Below are 6574 nucleotides of genomic sequence, written 5' to 3' on the forward strand. Positions count from 1 at the left end.
TGTGTGGGGTGTGGAGGCAGGTGAGTGGGAGGGTGGTGTGTGGGTTGTGGAGTCAGGTGAGTAGGAGGGTGATGTGTGGGGTGTGGAGGCAGGTGAGTGGGAGGGTGGTGTGTGGGTTGTGGAGTCAGGTGAGTAGATAATACTGTATGACTAGAGCGATAAATTTCCTGTGAATAATTTCAAAAGGGCACCTGTTTTACAATAGGTTCCTAACCTCTTGGTTGCCTTTCGCCCTGTGGCACTCGACATTAGCAGCATCACCTGACGTGTGTCAATATGCATGGGGACGCAGGTTTTCTCTTAACACCAGCCTGCAGTAAATGMGGTGAGCGCCATAGGCCACTGGTCTGGGCTGTGGACTGGGGCTGAGGGGTCTGAGCACGTATCTATGAAATATAAGATGCTTAAAATAATTTCCTGGCACACTGTTTCTAAAGTGACCCTGGACAGTGAGCTAGCTGGAGAACGTCCACCTATTTCGGTGCAGTCCGTCACCAGGAACGGGTCAGGCTTCGTTCGATGTAATGGCGGCACATGAACGGCAAAGGTTAAACACGGATATGAAAGTGGGATAAAATAGAGAGGGCTTCCTCTTGAGCTGAAGTGCCTTTGGGAAATGGCAAATAATGTGGTGTTTGCCGAGCCCCCTCTCCGATACGGTGGGAGGTATACAGTACATAGATGTGCAGTTCCATGTTTGCACAGTAAAGTTTGCAGAGGCCTTGGGCTTGATCAGCACTCTGGGTAAAAGACTGTCTGAGAATTTAGACATACATGGAGGAATAGATCTGGTATTACGTAACCCTATCTAGAGTCTGTCTGGATATGTCTTCTGACTGGCCAATCACCACGGTTCATCACGGCCAAGCACCACGGTTCATCACGGCCAAGCACCACGGTTCATCACGGCCAATCACCACGGTTCGTCTTGGCCAATCACCACGGTTCATCACGGCCAAGCACCACGGTTCATCCCGGCCAATCACCACGGTTCATCCCGGCCAATCACCACGGTTCATCCCGGCCAATCACCACGGTTCATCCCGGCCAATCATCACGGTTCATCCCGGCCTATCGCCACGGTTCATCACGGCCTATCGCCACGGTTCATCCCGGCCAATCACCACGGTTCATCCCGGCCAATCACCYCGGTTCATCCCGGTCAATCACCACGGTTCATCCCGGCCAAGTTACACGGTTCATCATGGTTCACCAGAGACCAACCAAGTCAACCGTGGTATGTTTTCCACGTTCACTGGTCTTCATCTGACATATTGGTCATTAGTCAATCCAAAACAAGATGGGATTAGCTAGTTGAGAAGGTTGTCTTAATTGAACCTAAAACATATCCCCATAACATATGACTTTGTTGTCAAAAGTACTTGGTCATGGTCATTTGCAGAGTACTTTGTCTTCAATCTACAGTATGTCCCTCTTGACATGGAAAAATACATTCAAACTAGATCCTTTAACACCTGAGTCACACAGTTACTCTAACAGATTGAATTGAAAAGAGTCAGTGAGCCTATGTTGTTGTTGTTGTTGTTCAAATCAGACAATGTTGGTGGCTTGGCTTGTGCCAGTACTCTGTAACAAATTCTTTAAGGTGGCCCGAGGTGTGGTGTGGGCACAACATATTGTATGGTGCACCGCAGGCACCTTGCTGTGAGACAATAGGACTGAATCAAAGCAGGGGGCTCCCCTGCCATGGCATGGCTGCCTGCTAGGGAGGCTGTTGCAGGTACTTTGAGCAACGGGGCTGGGGTGGTGGGTAGCGGTGCGGGAGTGGGGCTGCTCTGGGCCCAGTTCCTTGAGGCGGACATGGGAACCGCTTGAAGTGGAGATTTACTCGCCAAACGGGAGGAGGACAAGTCAACACTCTTTAAATAATACAAACTACTGTCTGTTGGAGAGGAAGGCAAATTTGGCATGAAAAGAGAATGCTTACCAGGAATCAGAACTGACATTTATATATGTAATTACTATTCCCTGAAGGAGGGAACAAGGTATAACATAATGTGGGAAGTCAACAACCAATTAATTTCAACTGAATTCACGCCCAACCAGCCAATTGATGCCGAGCCTGCACTCAGAAGCCCTGCCTTCAGGGTTATAATATTGAAGCTCGCATTCATTTCCTCAATTCAATATCGCTCACACAGAGCGTTCAGGACCGAAGCCAGGTCCCAGGTCGGTACCATAGGCTTAGACACTGGTGTGAGCAGACGCACGCCTTTCAGGAACCGCACCACCAGAGGAGACCCCGGCGTACAGCCGTCAATCCCAACATAACATGCCGAGATAGCTGCCATATAAACCTTCAATTTGGAAAAAGGCCTGCTCAAAAAACTCTTGCAAAAACATCAAAATGTCCACCAAAAAGCTCTGAAAAAAAGAAACTCCTTTAACCTGACACCAACCTTCAAACGAGCTTCGATTATATGTATATAACCCTCTTGTAGAGGACGCATGCACCGACTGCAGAGTCGTAATCTGGTTCGAGGGTAAACCCCTAGACGTCAAATTCAAACTTTCAGGTGCCAAACCCARAGATCCCACATCTGCGTCCGTGGGTGCCAAACCCACAGATCCCACATCTGCGGCCGTGGGTGCCAAACCCACAGATCCCACATCTGCGGCCGTGGGTGCCAAACTCAATAGATTCCAATGACATGGAGGCCTCCATGGGTCCCCGCCCAACAGGCAGATGATCTCTGGGAACCAGTGTTGTCTGGACCAACGGGGTGCCACCAGAATCAACAACAGAACCTCCTGACGGACTCTCTTCACGGTGGACTGAATCAGGTCCACCGTAGGAAACGGATAGAACATGGTCCAAAGCCACTGATACGCCAAAGCATCCATTCCCGACGGAGCGCCCAGATCCCTCATTGAGAAGAACAGACGACAATGTGTCTTTTCTTGAGATGTGTAAAGATCTGTTGGTCCCGCCGAAACAGTCCACAATGTGGGCAACCCATGAGAGGTGCAGTCTCCACTCCTTAGAGAAAGTAGATCCACACCCATGTTGAGAGATCCGGCAAGACAACGTCACCCTGAAGGGCAGGAAATGCGCACTGCTCCATAAAGGAAAGATAARGYGCCAGGTTTAGGAGAGAGAGACTGCGTCCCCCCTGGCTGTTGATGTACACCACCGCCGTCCTGTTGACGGACCTTACCAACACATGCTGGCCCTCCAACACTGGAAGGAAACGCCTTAGAGCTAGCAAAATAGACAGGAGCTAGGCAATTGATATGCAGCACCCTTTGCACTGTTGACCAAAATGAGTAATGCCATGGTGAAATTACAGCTGCATAAATCAAAAGGCAAGGTGGACGGGAGGCTGTCATAGCACTTAACCAAAATGGCCGAATGACTCAGCAGAATCCTCCTAAGTAAATTCCCTAGTCGGTGAGATGGCAAGCATGGGTTAAGCCCCCTGAGCTGTTTACTGTGTTGAATATGTTTGTGCAGAATGACAAGGCAAGAAAACATTTTAGTGGGGGGGATTCATTCACAAAATGAATAGCTCTCTGACTAAATTACATTTCTGCTGGAATTAAATGATGGGATACAGTCTCTGCACAAGATCACAGTGGGAGGGCAATATCGCTAAAAGGCTTTTAGTGGATTAATTTGATGRCCCCCCCRCCCTTTCCTTTTCCCCCCCTTTGTTCCATGTCCAGGTGCTCATAAACTACGGCATTCCTTTGCAATGACATTTACTGGTGAGGACGTGGCCAGGAGCCAATGGGGGGGAACAGTGTTCAAGGAGGTGGATGGGGGGGGGCAGAGAGGTACCTCCTCTGGGTGCTAATTCATCCTCCACCTCCTCAAGTCTGGCCTTATACATAGTATCACAGAAAGCATTCTAGCAATCTAAGGGAGGATTTCCAAGACCCAGATTGGGCATAGTCCTGGACTAGAATTCACATTCAGTTTAGATTTCTCTATTGATCTTTTTAGACCAGAACCAGGGTTAATCTGGCTTCAGAATCAGAGCTTTAGGGACAAATGTACAGGCCCAACTGGAATGAGAGAGCTTCATAAGCATCATTTTAGATCAAACGTAGTGCACTATGTGTTGAATAGYGTTTTATAAGGGCTCCCGAGTGGCGCAGCGGTTTAAGGCACTACATCTCAGTCACTACAGTCCCTAGATCGAATCCAGTATCACATCTGGCCTTGATTGGGAGTCCCATAGGGCGACGCACAATTGGTCCAGCGCCGTCCGGGTTTGACCAAGGTAGGCCATCATTGTAAATAAGAATTTGTTCTTAAATGGCTTGCCTAGTTTAAATAAAGGTTATTGTTTAAAAATCACATGCTACTACTAGCTGGGCTCAAAGGGAACAAATGAAGCATTTTCTTTCTTAAACGCACAGAGGTTGAGGTAGGCACAAATGCATCGATCCTTTGAGATTGATCTGGTAAAGAGAAGAAAAAAAAGGATAAAAGCTAGCTATGTGTTCGTTGTTTTCATTGTGGATATCTGTGTCATTACAAGAGTGGACTAGAGCCATGTTATATGAGGCGCCGTACTGTGTTGCTGTGCAGCGACAAGGCTAGGAGAGATCAATACTCAACCCTCTCCTTTGATGCAGGTCTTTTACAACACGGCTCAGAAGAACAAGCATGCCTGCTAGAACAGAAATAACCCTCTTTTGTGTGGATGACGAAAGCCGGTGCTGTGAAAGAAAAGCGTTCGCCTCTGTTTACTGCTCACAATTCTTCTCTTTCTCTAGTGTCACACTGAATAGGTGTACCTGAGCAAGGACATATGCACATGCTTGCAAAGGCACATACTGTACACAGATACACATGCGAAGCCGCCACACAACCATGACCTACAACTCACCCCAGCCACACACACACATTTACACCAACACACCACCACACACACACACACACACCACACACACACATCTACCACCACACACTATCACACACACACCACCAACACACACACACACACACACTACACAACACACACACACACCACACACACACACACACACACACCACCACAACACACACTCATAAGCAAACACACACCACCTCAACGGATTCAATTAAAATGGTAATGTCAAAGCCAAAGAGATCATAAAAGTCATTGTGGATATCCCATTGATATCGTAAGGATATATTTCCTAAACAAAATAAAGAAATACAAATGAAAAGTGTTGAATTCTCATGAAAAAAAAAGAATGAACCAACCCCTTTAATTTGAATTAGGAGAGTACAAAGACATTGTGAAAAGAACATTAATTGTTTAGAGTTTGCCAGGGTTTGTTATGATGACCCTTGTATATTTGAATAATGGCCATAATAATACAATGACAGTGATGAATCGCTCCGTTACTGTTACATCAAAGATTTTTAATAAGTAAACCAAGATAGACCACCGCCTGTCGTTTCCAATGGGCAGAACATGCAAGGAGGTGGAAAGAACCAAGCACGAGCTAGCAAGATCCTATTGGCGCATTCTAGCATGCATTTGCATATTTCCGTTAGGGAATGCCTACTCTGTGAAGGGCACGAGCGCAATAAACTAAATTCGCCGTTGCTTTCCTTCTAAACAACACAATTCTTTGTTATTTTGGGTAAAGTCGACAAAACTTAGTCCACTCTGTTCATGCTTCATTCTATAGCTAGAGAACTRCTGATATCTCCAGGAGGGATAAGTTGAATTATGTCTTAATCTGTTGTTGTCTAGTACTGTTTTTTTACTAGCTAGGGCCATCTACTTTAAGTACTGTCTGTCTTCCCAGTAGGCTAATTGGTGTGTGAACTGCTGACTGCTCATAATTTGCAGATCGTTGTTGACACGTCAACCAGGATCGAGGGGCAGGGCAATTCGTGACTTGCTTTGGTAATCAGTGGCTGTATTGGGGGGGAAGGAGTGGTTTCATCTCTCCTAGGCAATCAGAAATTAGTACAGGGAGGTGTGCTCTCCACCTCTGCTAGGCAATTACACTGGTGATGTGGAGAGGATCTGTGTCTGTACCACATACTCTCACTACTGGTGTCCCCCAGGGCTCTGTTCTAGGCTTTCTCCTCTTCTCTGCAATTTATCCATAACGCTGCAGCCCTCCTGGATTTCAACCMTCCCAAGTTCTCTCATGTCCACTGGCTTCCAGTCGAAGCTTGCATCCACTACAAGACCATGGTGCTTACCTACGGAACAGCAAGAGGAACTGCCCCTCCCTGCCTTCAGGCTATGCTCAAACACTACACCCTAACCCGAGCACTTCGTTCTGCCACCTCAGGTCTGTTGGCCTTCCCACCCCTACGGGAGAGCAGCTCCCGCTCAGCCCAGTCCAAGCTCTTCTCTTCTCCTGTCACCCCAATGGTGGAACCAGCTTCCCCCTAAAGCTAGGACAGCAGAGTCCCTTCCCATCTTCCAAAAATATCTGAAACCCTAACTCCTCCTCACCTCAACCTCATTCTAGCTCTGACTCTAAAAAGTGTACTTTCTATGCCTGTAATATGTGGTTGTCCCACCTATCTATCTTAAGATGAACGAACTAACTGTGAGTCGCTCTAGATAAGAGTGTCTGTTAAATMACTCAA

This window comes from Salvelinus sp. IW2-2015, linkage group LG26, assembly GCF_002910315.2.
Source record: "Salvelinus sp. IW2-2015 linkage group LG26, ASM291031v2, whole genome shotgun sequence".
NCBI lineage: Eukaryota > Metazoa > Chordata > Actinopteri > Salmoniformes > Salmonidae > Salvelinus > Salvelinus sp. IW2-2015.